The sequence below is a fragment of the Chiloscyllium plagiosum genome, unplaced genomic scaffold, assembly GCF_037043375.1.
Source record: "Chiloscyllium plagiosum isolate Xiang-an unplaced genomic scaffold, Cpla_swu_hap1 HiC_scaffold_19, whole genome shotgun sequence".
NCBI classification, from domain to species: domain Eukaryota; kingdom Metazoa; phylum Chordata; class Chondrichthyes; order Orectolobiformes; family Hemiscylliidae; genus Chiloscyllium; species Chiloscyllium plagiosum.
Window position 1 is genome coordinate 33721608 of NW_028270157.1, and position 22119 is coordinate 33743726.

General features: G+C 40.3%; 1 protein-coding gene and 1 long non-coding RNA gene across 3 annotated transcripts in view; one reads left to right on the forward strand and one right to left on the reverse strand.

The window, feature by feature from the left end:
* met (MET proto-oncogene, receptor tyrosine kinase) overlaps nucleotides 1-9841 on the reverse strand; it is a 124303-nt gene extending 114462 nt beyond the window's left edge. For both annotated transcript variants that reach the window (XM_087997204.1, XM_043709570.2), the window contains exon 1: nucleotides 9447-9841. The gene's annotated coding sequence lies outside the window, so the exon portion shown is untranslated. The remainder of the gene's footprint in view (nucleotides 1-9446) is intronic.
* LOC148146753 (uncharacterized) lies at nucleotides 9707-20759 on the forward strand. The gene is made up of 3 exons (XR_015760436.1): nucleotides 9707-9832; nucleotides 13759-13834; nucleotides 18443-20759. It is a non-coding gene; the product is annotated as an uncharacterized LOC148146753 (long non-coding RNA).
* Nucleotides 20760-22119: the final 1360 nt, after the last annotated feature.

Sequence of the window (22119 nt, forward strand, 5' to 3'; positions counted from 1 at the left end):
AACCTGCACATTTTTGGATTGTGGGAGGAAACCGGAGCACCCGGAGGAAACCCACGCAGACACGGGGAGAATGTGCAAACTCCACACAGAGAGTCGCCTGAGGTGGGAATTGAACTCGGGTCTCTGGCGCTGTGAAGCAGCAGTGCTAACCACTGTGCTACCATGCCGCCCACAAGTTTACATTACAGTGTGGAAACAGGCCCTTCGGCCCAACAAGTCCATACCGACCCGCCGAAGCGCAACCCACCCATACCCTACGTGTACCCCTTACTTAACACTACGGGCAATTTAGCATGGCCAATTCACCTGACCTGCACATCTTTGTGACTGTGGGAGGAAACCGGAACACCCGGAGGAAACCCACGCAGACACGGGGAGAACGTGCAAACTCCAGTCAATCGCCTGAGGCGGGAATTGAACGCGGGTCTCAGGCGCTGTGAGGCAGCAGTGCTAACCACTGCTCCACCGTGCCGCCCATTTGGACCTCTGAAATGGCACGTTGTGTGTCTGCCACTCTACAGTAAAAATATCTGAAGCTAGTTATATTCTCCCACATGTTACTGTCAACTGTTGCTCTGAACCAGTAACTAAGAGATTTTGAAGTTAGCATACCAATCACCCTGTGCCTTATGTGCAAAAGTGAAGGTACCTGGAAAAGAGACTGAAGAACTGAAAGTCCTGGCAAGCCAAAAAGATCACCTCTGTGAACTATGGTCTGGTGCTTCTAAACTGTGGTTCCCAGTTTTATTACCTGCTGTCTATAAAACCAAATTCATTTTCGTTTATCAGTGTCTGTCTATATGTATGTGTTCCAGGGTTTAAAAATGGATTTGACTTTTCAATTGTAGCATCATATGTTGATTATCCATAGCTTGTTACTTGTTATTACAAATAAGTAAATTGTAATCAACAGTTGTTCTTGTTAAGTACGGAACCTGGTCAGGGTGTTTATACTAACTTGATTCAAATGGACAAGCAAATCAGGGACATTGCTTGCTATAATTATATGAGTAACCTTTGTGGTGGTCATGGGAGTATTGCGGCTTGAGCATCAGTACACTCTCTCAAGTAGGTCACAATAATATATTATAAACTTCAGAAACAAAACGGGAAACATAAACACACTTCATCTGAAACAAACAGATCTAAAACCATGACAACAGATCACTTACTGGATTTCTGACAAAATCCATATTTACACTATCTGTGAACTAGATGTCATCACTTGTTGCCTTTATCAATCACACCACGAATTTCCTGGCAAGATGCACAAGAACAACTTACATTTAATGCAGCATTTTTAATGTAGCAAGATGTCTACCTTCCTTTAAAATTATTGTTAAAACCTACCTCTTCAACAAACTTTAGGTCTGTTATACTGTATCCTTTTATAGCTAAGTGTCAATTTCTGTATAAGAATATTGTAAAGCTCCTTAGGATTTTTGAACCATGTTACAAATGTTATTCAAATGAAAGTTGTAGTTTTTGCTGTTGTTAACACCAACTCTTCAGTTACTCCAGAATGAATGATGTCAACATTTTCCTGCCTGACCTCACAATTCACCTTCCATCAACTTCAACTCATTCAAATCTTCTCATGCACCACTTGTTCATTCACTGATTTACTTTGGCTCCTGGTTAAATAATAACTCAACTTTAAAATTCTCATCCTTCCATGGATCTTTATCTCTCCCAGTCTTTGTAGTCTCCCAAGCCCTTCAACACTTCAACAGAGTTCTTCCAACTTTGATGTCTTGCGCATGTCTATTTCCTTCATAGCACCATTGGCGGCCATGTGTGCCTGACACCATTTAGGCCCTGAACCCTGTAATTGCTGCCTTAAACACTTTCTCTTCCTCAATCTTTCAGGATCTTCCTTAAAACCTAACCTTTCGATCAAATTTTTAGTCACTAACCCTTCACGTCAGTGTCAATTTTTGATTAACTATGTTCCGGTGAATCAGCTTGAGATAATTTCCTTTGTTAAAAGTGCAGGTTATATGCAGTCATAAATAACTGGGACACACATACATATAAAACATCATTACACATTTGTATTAAGTATAAATCAGATGCCATTCAATATTATGTCCAATTTGTCTTTGAGCTATGATATAAATAATGCAAAGTCATGTCAAAAAGATGGTAGAGAATCTTATTGCATTTTATATTGAATTGAAATTAATTATATTTATCAGAAATAAGTTTGTAAAAGCATGGTGCATTTCTGAAAGTGACTGCTAAAATAAATTTTAAATAAGTAATTTCAATACTGTTTACTTGAAACAAAGGAAGATATTCTTCAATTTTCCCATTAAGTACAAACTACTTTTACTTGGTAATTAAATCTTATTCTTGACATATAGTTTGAATATATGCATAATTGTTTTATAAATTTTGGTCTCCCTGCTATAAAAAAGATGCCGTTAAACGGGAAAGGATTCAGAAAAGATTCACAAGAACATTGCCAGAGTTGAAGGGTTTGACTATAGGGAAAGGCTGAGTAGGCTGAGACTATTTTCGCCGGAGTGTCAGAGCCTGAAAGGTGACCTTACAGAGGTTTATAAAAGCACGCAGGGCATGGATAGGGTGAATAGCCAAAGTCTTTTCCCTGGGTTGGGCGAGTCCAAAATTAGTGGATGTAGGATTAAGGTGAGACAGGAAAGATTTTAAAAGGGACCTGAGGGGCAACATTTTCACACAGAGGGTGATGTGGCTATGGAGTACGCTGCTCGAGGAAGTGGTGGAGGCTGGTACAATTGCAACATGTAAAAGGCATCTGGATGGGGTACATCTATAGGATGGGTTTCGATGAATAACAGGCCAAATGCTGGCAAATGGGACTAGATTAATTTTGGATATCTGGTCAGTGCGGCCAAGTTGGACCAAAAGGTCTGTTTCCGTGCTGTACACTCTATGATTCTATGTAACAGACAGAAAAGAGATGTTATCTATTCACAGGGACATGAGGCTCTCCAAACAAACTCCAAATGTTACCAGGATTACTGAGACATTACCCCAGGGTAACCCTCCAACCACAGGGGATGAACTTGGACTTCACCAGTTTCTTCATCCCCTCTCCCCCCACCTTGTCTCAGCCGAATCCCTCCAGCCCGGCACCGCCTTCCTGACCCGCAGTCTTCTTCTTGACCTCTCCGCCTCCACCCTACTCCGACCTATCACCCTCACCTTGACCTCTTTCCACCTATCACATTTCCAACGCCCCTCCTCCAAGTCCCTCCTCCCTACCTTTTATCTTCTCCTGCTGAACACTCTCTGCTCATTCCTGAAGAAGGGCATGTGCCCGAAACGTCGAATCTTCTGTTCCCTAGATGCTGCCTGACCTGCTGTGCTGTTCCAGCAATAAAGTTTCAGCCATCATTTCATAAGACTATTGTGGGTGAATGAAATAAGACCATCTGCCACCTCTCTCACACTGAAGTCAGTAGCCTTTCCCCAGCTACGCTGTAGCTAGTGAATATTGGTTTGTTAAGTAAGCGGATTTTAAAAAAAAGGTAAATGAAGTATAATGTGGGAAAATGCAAAGTTGTTCATTTTGGAAGGGAGAACAAAAGAAGAGAATATTATTTAAAATGGAGAAAACTGCAGAAAGCTGCCACAAAATCAGACTTGGGGGCACTTATAAATGAAACGCAGAAAGCTAGAACACAGATGCAATAAATTAAAAATCACACAACACCAGGTTACAGTCCAATAGGTTTATTTGGAAGTAATAGCTTTTGGAGTGCTGCTCCTGCTACCTGATGAAGCCAGTACTTCCAAAAGCTAGTCCTTCCAAATAAACCTATTTGACTGTAACCTTACATTGTGTGATTTTTAACTTTGTCCACCCCAGTCCAACACTTGCATCTCCAAATCACAGGTTCAGTAGGTAGTCAGGAAGGCTAATAGAATGTTGGCCCTTATTTCAATGGGGTTGATGAATAAGAACAGGGAAGTCTGACTGCAACTGTACAAGTTGCTGGTGAGCACACATCTGGAGTACTGTGAGCAGTTTTGGTCCCCTTATTTAAGGAAAAACATCATTTCATTGCACACGGTTCAGAAAAGGTTCACTTAGATGATCCCTGGTATGCAGGGACAGTCTTACGAGCAAAAGCTAAATAGGTTGACTCTCAACTCACTGGAGTTTAGAAGAATGAGAGGTGATCTCATTGAAACATCCAGGATTCTCAAGGGATTTGACAGAGTAAATGCTGAGAGGATGTTTCCCATCATGGAACAGGATAGCGTCAGAATAAAGGGACTCCAGTTGAAGACTGGTATGTGGAGGAATTGATTCTCACAGAGGGTTCAGAGTGTCTGGAATTCCCTGTGACAGAAAGCTGTAGGGGGGCATGGTGCCTGTGTATATTAAAGGCTGAGATAGATAGATTCTTAATCAGTTGGGGAATTAAAAGCTGTGGGGAAAATGCAGGAAAGTGGATATGAGGAAGGTTTGAAGGGCTAAATCTTTTTTTAAAGTGGTTTTATCAAATAATCCCTGCTGTATGGAAGCAGGCCATCAGCCCATCGAGTCTACATCTACACCAACCCTCCATCTTATCCAAACCCACCCCACCCCTGTAACCCTACATTTCCCATGGCTAACCCACCTAGCCTGTGCATCCACACATATTATGGGCAATTTACCATGGCCAATCCACCTAACTTGCATACCTTCAGACCATGGAAGCAAACTAAGCATATAGAGGAAACTTGGCATAGACATGGGGAGAAAGTGCAAACTTCACACAGACTCACCTGACAGTGGAATTGAATCCGGGTCTATGGTGCTGTGAGGGAGCAGTATGAATCACTGATCCGAGAGTGTGGTGCTGGAAAAGCACAGCAGGTCAGGCAACATCCGAGGAGCAGGAGAATCAACGTTTTGGGCAAAAGCCCTTCATCAGGCTTATGCCCAAAACGTCGATTCTCCTGCTCCTCGGATGCTACCTGACCTGCTGTGCTTTTCCAGCACCACACTCTCGACTCTAATCTCCAGCATCTGCAGTCCTCACTTTTGCCTAACCACTGATCCACCATGCCATAATTACAGGTGGGGATCAAGACAAAGATGAAGCAAAAGCACAATGGAAAACAAATAGGAAGGGTAAATAACTGGTGTATATGCAGTTTAGCACATTTTGATTAATAAGTTTGGTTCCAAATGTCTATTTTGTTGTAGCTTATTTGTTTGGATTGTGGTCAAATGCTTGCTATGACACTTAGTACCAGGAAAGGTCAGGTGTGGAACAAAAACAGAAATTGCTGGAAAATCTCAAAGTTCTGAAGAAGGGTCACTGGACCTGAAACATTACTTCTGATTTCTTTCCACGGATGCTGCCAGCCATGCTGAGATTTTCCAGCAATTTCTGTTTTTGTTTCAGCTTTCCAGCATTCGCAATTCTTTCGGTGTTTTGTCTTAAGGTCAGGTGTGAGACTAGAGATGAACAGGGAAGTGGGGTTGTATTTAATATTATTGCAGGTGGGTGAGTTGATCATGGTCAGAAGGTGGTTGTGTTGGTTGTTTCTAACTTTCATTCTTCTCTTCTCCCTTCTCACCTGGTCATTATGTGGCAATTGTGTTGTGCGCTCATGACAATGCAAAAGTCACCTTGACTCTTGACATATCTTTTGTTGTGAAGTGCGGGGACACCTTCAGAGTGATCCAGCATGGTAAGTGTTTAACCACCCTGGTGGTTGCTCTATCATAGCATGGCTTGTTGTCTGAGTCATGTTTTGAAGAAGGGTCACCAGATTTGAAATGTGAACTCTACTTTCTCTCAGAACCTGCCTGACCAGCTGAATTTCTCCAGAAATTTCTGTTTTTGTTTCAGATCTTCAGCATCTGCATGCCATAGCCTGAGGGTTGCAAATTACTACACCCAAGTCTGGAAAAGCTTGGCTTATGCAGAATCTTTGAAGTGAGGCAAAGTCCGACAGCGCATGGCACACCACTCCCTGTAGCCTGCAGCAACCTTGACCAACTCTCTAAAGCGTCAAGTTCTTCTGCAATGAATATGAGAGCCATTAGCTGCAAGTTTATTTAAAGATCATTCTAAATCATGGTGTAGCTTCTTTCCATTGCTGAACACATGCTCAGCTGTGAACGGTTAAGGAGGAACAACAGGCTGGAGTGTCCAGCTTCCAAACTGCAGCAATGACATAGCAATATGATCCACCAACTCTGCCCACAGGACATCCCCTGTATGTGAGCCAATGCCCTTAGCAAAATAGTGATAGGTACAGATAGCATCCAATGTGTGCATATATGCCAATGAAAGCCATTTTGGAAGTAAAACACACTCCAATACAGATTAACTGAGTACTGCAGAGCTAAAGTTTGCAGCCAGACTCCTCTTCACACACAAAATTCCAGGTTGGACTGCACAACAAACCAGACACAAATGAAAGCATGGCTGAACTTGTTATCAGTCTTTGACATAGCTGATCACTAAATTCTACTCCAATGCCTCTTCAATATCATTCGGTTGTGCGTGATTGCACTTTCATTTGTATATATCCTGTTGTAACCAGAGAATAATTCAAAATTGCTTCTCTGCTCACTTCTGCAACATTACATCTGGTGTTTCCTATGGATTTATTCTTGAACCTCTTCTATCTGTCCGCAGCGTGCTACCTGCCAGTGACTTCACAAAGATGATATGTTTCTATACGTACATTGACAATACATAGCCATATCACTCCATAACCTCTCCTCCTTTATAAATACCTGATTGCTTGTCTGACACTGGCACTGGATGAGGAGAAATTTCATCCATTAAGTATTTGGAATTAAATGCCATTGCTTTGACCTTGCTCATAAACTCTATTCCTTTGCTGATAACTCCATACATCTCTTTGCCTGAAGACAAAGTGGATTGATATTACCTTGGTCCCAAAATGCCTTTCCTACCATACATCTGTACCGTCATTAAAAATGTCAATTTTCACCTGCAAAGCACTGCCTAACTTTGCCCCTATCTCAAATCATCTGCTGTTGAAACTTTAATCATTTTTTTGTTATCTCTAAACTTGACTATTCTAAAGACACTCTTGGCTAGCCTCCAATCTTCCACACTCCAACTGCTTAAGCTGATCAATTACCCTTTTGCCCATGAGCTCACTGACCTTTACCCGGCCTACATTAAACAATGCACCAATTTTAAATTTCCCAAAGCTGCTTCAACATCCTGCCATTTAGCCTGTTGTGCCCACTCTGGTTCCTTTTTAAGAGCTAAGTCCCACCCACTAATTTCTCTCCACAGTTCTGAATTCTTCCTCCACCCCTTCAGGTCATTATAATTTCTCTTTTGAAAAATTTGAATCTGCTATCACCATACTGTGATGGAGTGCATTCCAGATCCTAAATAATTGTTGCAAAAAATAAAGGTTTCCTCATGTTGCCCCAGTTCTTTTGCCAAACATGTTCGATTGATATCCATATGCACATTCCCGATTTTAATCATTCCACCCACTGTTGAGCTGTTTCTTTAACTGCCAAAGCACCAAGATCTTTCCTTTGGCCTGTGTTCAACAGTAGCATTCCCACCTCTGAGTTGGAGGATTCTGAGCTGGAATGCATTCCAGATTGTGCTAGACAGCTGAAACAAAGATTCTCCATTCTAACGACTGCATTGACACACAGCAAAATTCTCATGCCACATGGAAACTGAGTGTCTTCCTTGCTGACCCATCATCTAAGTCCTGGTGAGCATGTGTTCCAGGTCCAGAACTCCAGCCTCTAAATACTGAATTGACATTATCTAGTCATATGCAATAGTCTCCTCACCCTTTGTATTCAGTTTGTTGCCCTGGTAAGGAGCCATGAAGCCAGCCAATAATCTTTCCATACGAGATAGACTTTGTGACAGATGTTGTACAATAGCTGATCTGCTATATATAAAAGCAGGTGAAAAAAAGAGTTGCCTCATGTGCATTCAAGAAAGAAGAATTCAGGAGCATAGAAGCCAACTTTACTTGTCCACAACTTGACACATTTTTCCCAAATAAAACATAGTGGAAAGATTTTGCAGGTTGACTATCAATCTGACAGGATACAACTTCATTCCTTCTATTAATCTAACCATCTACTTAGCAACTATATCTACTTAGCAACTATATCTATATGGTGGGGCAATTCCATTGGCTCACAATGGCAGCACAAATCTGGTTATTCATTATTCAGTTACTGCTGCTACTCCTGTGTGTTGAGTAATGGGGACATCTACTACCAAATGTGAATATGCCTTTGGATATGCATGCATAACTCTACTTGCTGAGACAGTCAAGAACGATAATTGGATCCTGCAGCCTCTATCTCTGTGATATTACTCCCATCAAGCCAACAGCTTGTTTCGATGGCTCAATACCATCTGGGTGAGAACAATTAATTCAGTAAAGTCCAGGCATCAAACCAGCACATTCTGGTGTGGACGGCTGGCTAATCTCCAGGCCTTTGTGGATCCTAGCTGTGCATATGGTTACCATTACTAAGTAATGTCAGTAACTGAATATTGAACAACCAGATTTGTGCTGCCATTGTGCAAAGGGCCACACTGTTCTAAAAGCATCACTCCAGTCAGTCAGAGAGATTGACGTGGGATCTGTTATCTTCCCATTGAAGACTGATTTGTTTTTGGTTAATCAGAGGTGGAAAACACTGCCTACTAAACCACGGCAAAATTCATACAAGTAGAGGTCTGCTTTGCTTGATATGGTATACTTCACTCACCTCAGAAATTCAAGCACAGTTGTCAAGAGCCAAGGTTTCGAGGCTACTGCTGAAATTCGATCAGATGAACCATACACATGAAGGTATGGTTTACTGTTTAAACGCTTTTGTGCGCGCAGTGAAACTGATAATTAATCCCTGAGTGCTCCGCATTAGTGTGGTCCTGATAATTGTCTCTGAGCGCTACGTGTGAGATGCACTGGGAATGTCATTTCCCCTCACACATGGCTGCTAATACTCCTCGGCACTAGTATAATATTTAAGGATTAATTAAAATCATTAATCCTAAACACATCAAACACAATGTTTTTTTCCTGTCTTCTGGGGAACTATCCTGCATAAATAAGGAAATAAAGCTAATCTGGGAATCCTTTTGACCTGCCTCAAATCTGTACGCTACAAAGTTTTTTTTAACACTTTCTTTATTCTCCACATAATACACACAGGAAGATGAATCATTCTGGATCATGATCCCATTCCACCACAACCGATTCTTCAGTTGTAACAGTTGGTGCAAATAAAATAACATCTGCAGGACGTTTTAAATTTAGAGAGAGAGAAAATACAAAAGAAGGGAAACTCGCTTGTATCCGTGCACCTAAAATCAAACAAACACACGCTGGCAAGGATTCCGTTTGTTATAAATTACAGATCAGTCGGTACTAAGCAAGAGGTTACAAAATGGGCATTGAATTAAAGGCGGACGTACCTGACTGTTCACAGAATCGAAGTCAAGATCAACTTGTGCTGTCCTTCTCAGAGCCCACCATTCACGCAATCATTCCAGTGCAGAGTCCGCATTCCCCTTCCTCTTTACCGGATTTCTCTCAGTAAATCCTGCTCTTTCAACAAGCGCTCAGTGGTGCAGCGTGCCCGCTCTGTTCCTTTCCACAGTGACCAGTGTTGAGTCGCGGGGGGGTTCACTCGCTGACTCGGGTTGAATCCTCAGTGCCCCAGGGCTGGCGAGCAGTTCAGAGCCGGCCCCTGCTGTACAGGTGACCAGCCTCTCTCCGCTCTCCAGCACGGATGACAAAACAAAATCAAAAAGTCCTTTGTGGAAGCAAACTGAGAATGTCAGGCAGCTGGTTTCACAGGGTGAGTAACCTGCTGCTACTCCTGACGCAGCCGCTGATAAACTCCGGGCGGTTTCGCTCCGCCTCCAGGAGTGTGAATAGCACAAGGTGTACAGCTCTGCACCCTGACAGAGAGTCGTAGAGATGTACAGCACGGAAACAGACCCTTCCTCCAACTCGTCCATGCCCACCAGATATCCGAAATTAATCTAGTCCTATTTGCCAGCAATTCACCCACATCCCTCTAAACTCTTCCATTTCATATATCCATCCATGCCTTTTAAATGTTATAATTGTATCAACGTCCACTATTTCCTCTGGCGGCTCATTTCACATACACACCCCACCCTCTGCGTGAAAAAGTTGTTTCTTAGGTTCCTTTTAAATCTTTCCCCTCTAACCCTAAACCTATGCCGTCTAGTTCTGGACAGTAGTTTAAGATGAGAGGGGAAAGATTTAAAACCATGCCAGATCACACACTGACTCCCAGATCACACACTGACTCTCAGATCACACACTGACTCCCAGATCACACACTGACTCCCAGATCACATACTGACTCTCAGATCACAGACCGACTCTATCAGACCACAGACCGACTCTCTCAGATCACACACTAACTCTCAGATCATGCACTGACTGTCAGATCACAGATGGACTCTTCAGATCCCAGACTGACTCTCTCAGACCACAGACCCACTCTCTCAGATCCCAGACCGACTCTCTCAGATCCCAAATGAACTCTCTCAGATCTCAGACGACTCTCTCAGATCCCAGATGGGCTCTCTCAGATCACAGACTCTCTCAGATCACAGACAGACTCTCTCAGACCACAGACTCACTCACTCAGACCACAGACTGACTCTCTCAGACCACAGATCCACTCTCTCAGATCACAGATGGATTCTTTCAGATCACAGACTGACTCTCTCAGATCACAGACCGACTCTCAATGGGCTGAGCATCCGAATGTCGGGTGAAACAAACTTTATCACTAGGTCAGATCAGATCCACCATTTACAAGATTGCCTTACAATATTACAATTTCAGGATCAGATACGCTGTATTCAACCTAATCTTTCACAATTAGATTCAATGGTCCACTTGGTGGCTTGGTGGTTAACACTCGTAGTGGCAGGAACTTGGGTTTGATTCCAGCCAAGTGTGACTGTATAAAGTTAGCTGGTTCATCTTGTACAGGTTAGGTGGATTGGCCATGCTAAATTGACCTGTAACATCCAGCGATGTGCAGCCTAGGTGGATTAGCCATAGTAAATTTGGGGTGACATGGTGGCTCAGTGGTTAGCACTGCAGCCTCACAGCACCAGGGACCTGGGTTCAACTGCAGCCTCGGGTGACTGTCTGTGTGGAGTTTGCACGTTCTCCCTGTGCCTGTGTGGGTTTCCTCTGGGTGCTCCAGTTTCCTCCCACAGTCCAAAGATATGCAGGTTAGATGAATTGGTTATGCTAAATTGCCCATAGGTGCATTAGTCAGAGGGGAAATGGATCTGGGTGGGTTACTTTTCGGAGGGTCGGTGTGGACTTGTTGGGCCGAAGGGCCTGGTTTCACACTGTAGGGAATCTAATCTAATCTAAATTTGAGGTTTGGGGGGTGCTCTTTGGAGATTTGGTGCAGATTCAATGGGCCGAATAGCCTTTATGTGCACTGTAGTGATTCTATGATTCTAAATCAGGTTCCCAATACACAATTTGATCATCAGGTCTGTGGGCCTGACCTTACTGAGGCTACATTCAGCATGATATCTCTTGGAAAGAACATCTTAACATATGTTCTCCTTTACTATTGCAGACTTGATAGAGCCTCTGTTAGCAACGACCTGGGTCCAGAATTTTATTGCATTATGTATTAAGCTAGCATTTGTGAACATTCAATATAATTCACATAGCCTGGAGGTTGCAGAAGGTCATTTTGAGAGAGTTAACATTGAGTGAGTGTAAGAATCTGCTAAGAAGATCACCGGCACATGGTGCAACCTTGCAGTTGTGTGGAATTTAGCAGCTGTGCCATTCTACAATTGTTACTCTGTGCGATAATAATGGAAGTACTGACCATGTGAACTGGGCTGTTACTGGGTTGGTGCATTTTAAGAATGGCAAGCTGCCTGATACAGAAAATGAGCTATATGACATTTGGGAATGAGATGATGGCAAAACAATTGAGGCAGAAATAATTTTTATCGCCACCCACAATGCCATAACTATCTCCTTTTGTATAACATTGTAGGATTTTCCCTGTTGTACAGTAACATGGAAAATGAATTCCCCTTCATCACCTTCAGGTTGGTGTGTTTACATTTGCAGGTTTTGTTGGTGGAAAAGTAGTATGCCCAGACTAACTGGTTGTGCTGCTGTCTAATCTTCTTGACATGCCTTTCGATTTTTTTGTATTTGTAAAATTCTGCGATAAGACCACTTAATAGTCATTCCCATTTCTCACCTATTCTTCAGAAAAATATCTTAAGGAGCTCCTTCTTGAAGAGGTATTAATGTGGCAAGTTCTCGAGTTAATTTAAAAAGGCAAGGTCCTGTCTGAGATATTTTCAGAAGCATAAGAAATTGAGAACTGCTACTGCATAACATCTCTATGCCATTTCAATATTTTGATGAGGTTTTCGCACTTTTGCCTGATCAAACTACTTCAGTGACAAGTTAGGCATGCAATTTTATGCAAAGGATAAACCAAGCAGGGAGAAAGTTAGCACATCCAATATCTACAGAACCAGTTCTAGCGAGTGGAATCATTACCCTTATGTGTCATGTCATGTTTTTGTAATTAATTTTAACGTACAACTATCATTTTGTCCCAGACATTTTGTTGGGAATCACTTCATCATTTCAGGCAGTAAAATTTATGCAAACAAATAATCATTAACTTATGAAAAATCTTGATGACATTGCATTAGGAACAAATATCCCTAATGGAATTCTACTATTCAGACTGACAAACAGCATAATAAGGGCAGTAATATATTCCTATTAGTAGTTCAGCTATTCCTAATAAACCACACAATCATTCAAGGCATTGTGGTGTATGCTAATAGCTGGCACTCACAAAACAAAGTCATGTTTCAAGCAGAATAGTTGCAGTTAGTTTGCATTTATCAGCTAATGGCTACCCTGAACATCCCAGTGTGCTCTGTAATGTGTACGGTAATTGGATTGATTACGATATTTGGCCATTTAGCCTACCCACATTCTTCTATTCCAACATAAAATATGGTGAAATTTTCATTGTTACTATATTTGTACACAATATTGTGATCAGTCATTTTCAAAATCCATTAGTGACTGCAATATGTATGAAATCCTATTGCAATACATCGTTGTGTACTAATTATCCATTGGTTATTAGAAGATATCTCAGTCTTTAGCTACCTCACTGAGAGTTGGCATATTAAAGTATTTCCACCATGAAAATCACTAAGTAAAACCTTTAACAATGAAAAACATACAAAAACAATAATAGGAATTAGTATGTTGAATTGGGCGGCACAGTGGCTCAGTGGTTAGCACTGCTGCCTCACAGCACCAGGGTCCCAGATTCGATTCCAGCTTTGGGTGACTGTCTGTCTGGAGTTTGCACATTCTCCCCGTGTCTGCATGGGTTTCCTCCAGTGCTCCGGTTTCCTCCTACAATCCAAAGATGTGCAAGTCAGGTAAATTGGCCATGCTAAATTACCCATAGTGTTAGGTGCATTAGTACGAGGGGAAATGGGTCTGAGTGGGCTACTCTTCGGAGGGTTGGTGTGGACTGGTTGGGCTGAAGGGCCTGTTTCCACACTGTAAGGAATCTAATCTCTGTAGTCCGAATTGTGGTATCAGTCTCTGAACATGTTCAAGCCACAAAACACTTTTGTTGAATTGTTTGCAAACATTTCTTTATTTCTACTCTTTTTTTTTCTCCCCCCTCACTCTACATATATTCAGGATTTATAAGCAGCATCCTACCATTGCGGTACGTTTCCAGTGGTTACATGTTCAATCGAGATGGATTTTCCAATGTGTGAGTTAAGTTATTATTCAGGCAACTTTTGCTAGCTTTCTGCTCTTCCATAGTATTTTGGGATATTTTTTCCCATAAGTGGTGATGAATGTTGAATATGTCTTACCAAGTATATTCCAAAGAGATTAAGTGTCATGACTGGACAGGTTAAAGTACTTTCTGTCTTATTTACATTGAATACAAGGAAAGCTAATACATTCATATTGATCAGTAATGTTGTGATTAATGGATGCAGAGTAATTTAAACAGAAAAGTTTACTTAGTGCAGCCAGAAGGAATAGGAGTGCTTCTCAGGGCTGCACAAGTAAAACTCAAGCTTCTGTTGACCAAGGATTTCCCATATTTTCACTGATGTGGCATACAAACCCCTTGCTGAAAATTATACTGCGTTAGCCATCCCCTTTTGGGCAGCAAGTGCCCTCTGTACTGCTTGATCCATCTTCTTCACCTGTTGACCAAAATGTTAAATCTTTGATTGGTCGCCTTCAAAGTCTCCAGGCATGCTACTAACCTGATCTGCAAAGGGAGAATCTGGGTTAAAAGGCAGTTACTCAGGTAGGTCACTCGCGGCAGTCCCACATGGATCTCATAGGATGTGGGTGTTGCTGACTAACCAACATTTACTTCCTGTCCCTAGTTGCCCTTGAGAAGGCGGTGGTGAGCTGCCTTCTTGAACCGTAGCAGTCCATGTGCAATGGGTATCCCATAATAGCATTAGGGAGGTAATTCCAGGTATTTTGACCCAGAGATAGTAATGAAACAGTGATATATATTTCCAAGTCAGGATGATGAGTGGCTTTTAGGGGAACTTGCTGGTGGTGGTGTTCCCATTTATCTGTTATTCATGTCCTTCTAGATGGAAGTGGTCATGGGTTTGGAAGGTGCTGCCCAAAGATCTTTGGCTAATTTCTGCCGTGCATCTAGTGGATGGTATGCACTGATGTTACTGAATGTCAGTGGTGGATGGAAATGGATGATTGTGGATGTGGTACTAATCAAGTGGGCTGCTTTGTCCTGGATAGTATCAAGCTTCTTTAGTGTGGTTGGAGCTGCACTAATCCAGGCAGGTGGGGAATATTCCATCACACTCCTGACTTGTGCCATCTAGATAGCCTCCAGAGCACAGAGGAAGGACACACAACTGGCTTCAATTATTGAAGACACTGTGATGAAGATCTCACCCATGAAATGAATATATACATTCATTTATTTTTACTTTCCTTGTGGGATAAAGATGAGTAGCAGAGTTTCTTCAGAACCCACAGAAATGTTGCAGCCTCTTTGCCCTAATTTTCCTTCTCATAAAATCTTTCCAGATATCAGCCAACTTCCCTTTAATGCCAGCTGTTAGCCTTCTCCTTATTGCAATTTCTCTTCTGTCCACAGACCAGCCATTGCTTTCCATTTATTTTGAGAAGCCACTTAAGTGATGGCAGCAGTTAAAGATCTGTTGGAAGATCCAGACTTCATGGTGCAAAATTTGGGGCAGAGATGAATGGGGATTGTTTTGGCAGCAAATATGACCCTAGTCCCTACACCTGCTCAAACCCTACTCTAGATTCAAATTGCTGCTCTCCATGCAGCATTCCATACACATCTGCCCATACAATCTGCGCAACTTCCCAATAAGGATTAGCATTGGACCATGTTTTACAGAATGATAATTAGGTACCTGCAATTCTTGCTTATCTTCTGTGTAAGGCATCCAACAAATATATTTTCATGAGAGCATTGTTTTTTTATCACTGAATGGAAAACTACTTGGTACTTAAGTGATAAAATGGGAATAGAAGCTGTGATTATGCTGCTTTGGACATCACTTTATATCAAAAGAGCAACCTTTGCACACACTTCTACATAATCTTGAAAATCAATCCCTTAATCTTAAAGTAAACTGGGCTAAGTGGCAAAATGATGAATGTGTTAGGGGGCACAATGCTTTAAACATGGCAAATTTCAATTTGCTACAGATTCAATTCCCTCACTGTAAAATTAAGCTCAGCCATGCTATTATAATGGGAAAACTGATGAAAGACTTGTTGCTTTCTGCTGTTACACAATTTGTAAAAATTGAAAGGTGGCATTGATACAGATATGCTTGCATCAGTACTCCAAATGTCACATTAGCTTAATATTTATAGCACTCTATTGGAATAATTTTCACCTGATTGGCAGAGTGGATCACCTGCTCATTGTGAAAACTGTCCAGTTTTCATCCCATTGAAATTAGAATATTTCTATCTTCTACTGTCTAATCCACTGTGTTGCCACACAGGTAGTGAAATTGAAAATCCCTCAGTCTCATTCTACTATCTTACAACATCGCAATTACAAGTCTGGAATCTAGGTTTATTTCTCTCACTCTTCATTTAAAAAAAAAATTCTCAAATTAAAACAGAAAAGGTAAGTGGTTTATAAGCCTATATAAATAGAGAGAACACATGTTACTTTTTTTAAACAGAAACCTTGCATTAGAATCTTGTTCTTATCTCCAAACAGCTTCCCCAATACTAGCTCTGACCTAAAATAGCAATCAGAGTTCCACTTCTATCAACGTATCTGAATTTCCACAATAACAGGAGCCTTTGCTTTCAGAAGTTGAATACTTAAGATACCCAATGGCCAACTCTGAGCCTTGCTGAGGCGATAAAGTTACTGATACCATTTGCAGACTGTTACTACTCTGTTAATGCCAAGTGGAGGCAGTGAAAATCAAATACACTATAAAGTATTTAATCAGGGAGAAGCAGTGGAGTGAAAGGTTTACCTCATAACCTAATTTGATTACTTCCTTATCAAAAATTTCCATTACTTTATATTTATTTGCTGGGGAATTGGAATTACTTTAAACCATAATGTTGAAGCAACTCTGAATTTAAAGGGAACTGTTTGGGCAGTTTTCATCTGCTTACAACTCTGTTCACACTGTTAAACAGGAAAATTTAGGTAAGAAAAATAAATAGATAAACAGCATGAGACCCACCTTTCTTAATTTTTAAGCAAGCCTTGAAATGTGACACCAATGTTCCCCCCACCCTAACAAAGCTAAAGAAGCAAACAGACAAATTTATCGTGATATTGTCATGAAATTAAAATAAGAGTCTTAGGCGTAGCAAGATAGGTTATTTTTCCAGAACCTGGTATTCATTGGGTGTTTTTTATTATGATCCTCATTCAAATCTACTTGGATTTCTGTTTACTGAAACAAATTTAATGACATTAGACTTTTAAAGTCACATTAGAAATGATTCAATTTTTCTGCAGTGTGAGTTCAGAGTTTGCCATAATTATTTATGGTAATTTTGACCTCTTAACATCCATTTTAAATTATGATGTATGGCAACATAAGTGGAGGAAAATTGGAAACCAGTGGGAAGAAAGAAGGTGTAACAGGACTTTGAATTCACTGTCGGTCTGTTTTATGTTACTAGTGCTAACAGATTTAATTCCATAGAGTTAACATTCCTCCTGCTAATATCAATTGTGCCTCTTGCATTAAAACCCAAATTTAAAGTACTTGATCACAACCCAATGTTAGAATCCTGCCTCTCTGTATCTGTTACTGTCTGGTCATCTCAGAAGACTGGATGTAGATTTTGTAATGTAAAACTCCTGCAGCACAGTTTCTGGCTGCAGCATTGTATATGAAGAGAAAAACAAAGAATCATGAAGCTTGTCCCTCAAGAGTTGACTCAATCCCTCTCTTGTTTTCGAGAACAAAAGGAACTAAAGCAACGTTTACTCACATGCACATATACAGATGCCACTTACATTAGTGTTCAAAAACATCTGACTGATCTCTTAGTCAGTCCCCATTGAGCTGAGATGTCAAACTGACAATTAGCCAGATTAAATAGGCCAATATCTAAAGAGATAAATATTGGGAAATGCTTTGTTGGATAGACTGATGTTAATGTCTTTGCAATTAACAAGTTAATAGTAGGTTAGGAGTATCTTTTTTACCATTGCAGCAAACTGCAGATGGTCCCTGGTTCCTGTACTGATGTGAACAAGACACACTGGGTCATTTTCAAATGGTATTTTTAGACTCCATTGGGTGAACTCAGAGCAGACCACTCATACATTTGCTTTGATTTTGGTGAGGGTATTCACACTGGCGCCTCCAAATCCCAAGAGACTTGTTAATGTGATGACATTATGATGTCCCCCTGCTTGTACATAAAAACACTTTGGGTAAATTTGCAGCAATTCAATGTACCTCTTACGTTATCATCTATTGGAGGGACATCAGATCTGGGAACAAAATGAGGAATTCAAAATATTTACTCCACTTGGTGTTGTTCTTGAGATCCAGACTTAGAGATGCTCATTTATACTGTGATCTGAGAATTGCAATTCCCATCCAAAATCATCAAGGGCTCAGGTCTTGAGATGCAATTGATTTGCCATTGACCCAGTCCACACACACGTTTGGAAATGTTTACCCTGTACGTACCATAACAAGAAAGAGTTAAAACAATAGCATTATGCACAGTGGAGAAAATAACTTTTTTCACAGTAAGCATGAAGACTTTATTGATGTGATATTTTAGCTTCTGATGAGATTCTGCTAAGCTTTTAATTTTTTTTTACTTTTCTCTTGCACAGCTGAAAGAAAATCATCATTAGGATTATAATTCTGCAGCTGAAATGTTATCCCCTCAGCAAAGCACTATTATCATATGAAGGCACAATCACTGCCAGCTATCTTTGGGCTAAGGGTGCATTTTCTACTTGGGATTAGCAGCTAGAAGATTAAAGTGGCTCAAATCATGCTGGCATGGTTGTGAAATGGAGAATAGGATGTGAGGAGGAGTTTACCAGTCTATTTTCAGTCGCCCTTTTGTCAGTGGCTATCTGGATAAAAGTCATTGTTCCAAGCACCCTTGGATCCTCGTGTGCTCTGAGAATGCAAGCTGAGTAAAAGAAATTTAAGTTTGTGGCTGCTTGGAATTGGACTTCCACTTCATTAAACTATTACTTTTAGTCCTCTATTTCCTGCAGACTCCAGAGAAGATGTATTTCTTTTTAAGAAAATAATTAAATTTGTTGTCCAGAAGTGGGGTTGAGAGTTGGGGACCGAAGAATCCTGAGTGAAGCATGTTCGACATCTGCACTGCTCATCAGGAGCAGCTTTTACATAGAGGTTCTCAGCAGGCTATGATAGACTCACATGGATTCCTGATGCAGGGCTCCTGTCCGAAACATCGATTTTCCTGCTCCTCAGATGCTGCCTGACCTGCTGTGCTTTTCCAGCACCACTCTAATCTTGGCTCACATGGTAAACTTTGCCAAAACAAGTTTTGAACATTCAAGTAAATTGCTTCCACTACATGACTCTCATCCATTTACTTTATTAGCTCTTTAAAGTATTATATGTTTTTCACTGCAGATGTTTATGTAACTGGCCTTTAATTACCAGATTTATGTCTCATTCAACATGTGCCACTCTCCCATCATCAATTACTTCTACAGCATTACAGAGTTCAGAAGTGTATCATCCAAGGTGTAATTAATTCCTTTAAGTTCTTAGGATTGATCCCACCTGGACCACGACTTCTGTGGATAATTTGAGTGGAAATTTTCATAAGCCATGTGCTTATTAGACACTGACATTACACTGCCTGCAATATTTTACCTAGTGATGTCAATGTATAGCAAAATATTCACATTTTTCCATAAGTCATCTGCTGTCTGACTGGCTCTGACACTTACATGCAACATCAGAAAGCTTCATCTGCATTCTGTTCCAATCTTCCGATAATACAATCTTAACTAACTTTAATTTAATAGATGATAGATGGGGCTGTGCTAAAAAAAAGGAAGTCTTTAGATCTTAGGAAGGAGGAAAGATTAAGAGACTTTGAATTGTGAAATATTGGCTAAAATGTAAGGAAAAGCTTGAAGGCTGATTTTTTTCCCACTTTGTCTCAGAATGCAAAAGAAATTGGTGAGGTTCCCCCCATCCCATTTGTAAGATCCCTTAAAAAAGCTTGTCTTAGAAGAAGAAATATAAAACAATTTGTAATTTCATACCAAAGAATGTGGGAGGCTTTTTGATTGAATAATTCAACCACTATCCCAATGAGTCACAAACCTCAAGCAGCCTATTCGTAACTTTGTCTTCCCTAGCTGTCCGAGATACTTCCCCTTTTTTAATAGGCATGTGGATTAGATTTTAAAAAATCTAAGTGTTGTTGAGAATTGAGGAAATCATCAGAAGTTGGAAAATACAACAGAAGAACTGTATTAGGAACATGTGACATCAAGTCATAGTCATACCTCCAAGTTGCTAATTGCTTGTGTTTAATGAATAACTTAACTGGAATTTGTTGTGAAGGCAAGTGATTTAAAATACCAAAAAGATTCCAAAGCTTTAATGGCTGAATACATTCTCACGGCAGATTTTAGATTAATAGTCCATGCCTCAGCATTAGTGGTCCAGTGATGTATTTCAGTCAGGCTGAAGCACTGGATTTATAACAGAACGTTAGTATTGGTGCAAACTGATGCTATAGTTGCAAACACACTGTCTGGTGACTTATATCGGACAGGTAAGGTGACTCAATATCATTTAACATCATTAGAATTAGTTAAAACAAAATGTAGTCTCACTGGTTTACCACATGAACTGTAACTCCAGTATAGTGTCAACTCATACGTGAAATGTGGTCAAAATGGTTCCTTGCACCACCTTTTAAAGCTACCTAAAATTAATTTAAAAGCTAATTAATCTGGCTGCTGTCACTCAAGCTGTATAACTGTTTAAAATTGAATTACTGGGAGAGATAATCTGCATTTGAAAGAATGTAGTGTCACAGACTGGAGGATGCAACCTTGATGTACCCTAGAATACATCGATTATTTGAAATGAATACATTATGAACTCGTAAATCCATGGCTAATAGCAGTAGTGTCCATTGTGGATGTTGTAAAGAAAATGTAAAGAACTAGTAAAGCTTAATAAAAAGAAAGACATGCTTTTCTTGACCTCAGGATATCTCAGAATAATTCTTAACCATTGAAGTACTTTACATTGTAGCAACTGTTGTAATATTGAGAAAGTAGAATAGGTAGGTAAATGTTTATAAAATACAGCATGAATTTATAAGTGCATGGTCACTTTACAAAAACAAAGTCTACAAGAGATGAAAAAGAAATAACTATATATGCAATATTTATATTGTACTTTTCAGTGCTTGTGTAGTTCTTCTATTTCATAGCAAGTTAATTATTTTGAAATGTGATCACTATTATTGTAAGCAATGGTATCTAAGCAGTTTACAAGAGCAACTCCAGTTTATGCCAGGATGTTATGATACTTTTTTTTTCTGTATCAAAGAACCAAATAATGGCTGCGCAGTCCAAGTATGAAATAGTCATACAATGGAACCCATCAGCCATAGAAACATCAAACACTGCCTGCTGTGCATTTTGTTTCAGATTTTCTTCACATATTGGATGGTAATTGAAATGCTGCTAAAAATGCAACTATCAGAAGTAGTCACTAAGCCAAAAAAAGCTTCCTTGCTTTTCCTTGGCTAAGCTGTGGTTGATCTCCAACGGGGATGCAAACCTTACAAAGTATTCATCAAAAGAATTCTGTGCTGAGTAAAGTGTGTGCTCAATGCCAGAACTTCAGCCTGAAGCAATTCCACAGTCTGAACCTGATACTCATGTCCTTTCTTCTTTCTTCTCCAGACAAGTTAATGAAGTCTGAATTCTGAAAACAAAAATCCTTTGGGCAATTTGGATTATGGCAAATACAACCTGTTCAGACAACCTGTCAAAGTTACCATGTACTCTTTGGTCTCAGGTTCCTAAAATTCTGAATTTCTTGCTCTCACCTCCATATTACTACTGGGCAATCGTGTCTGGAAAGACAATTATTGAGCTCACTAAAATGCTTGAAACTATGTACATGCAGTGGGCATTAATTGATGATGTTCTTTAGTCAGGATAACTGACAAAGAATAAAGTTAAAAATCACACAACACCAGGTTATAGTCCAACAGGTTTAATTGGTAGCACACCAGCTTTCGGAGTGACACTCCTTCATCAGGTGATTGTAGAGGGCTCGATCGTAACACAGAATTTATAGCAAAAATTTGCAGTGTGATGTAACTGAAATTATACATTGAAGAATTGATTGTCTGTTAAGCCTTTCATCTGTTAGAATACAGTGATAGTTTCACTTCTTTCATGTGTAAATCACAAAACCCTTTTTTTTAAAGTTGCATTCTCGGGTTAGCTGTTAATAATGGTGATAGTAACATATTGTCTAG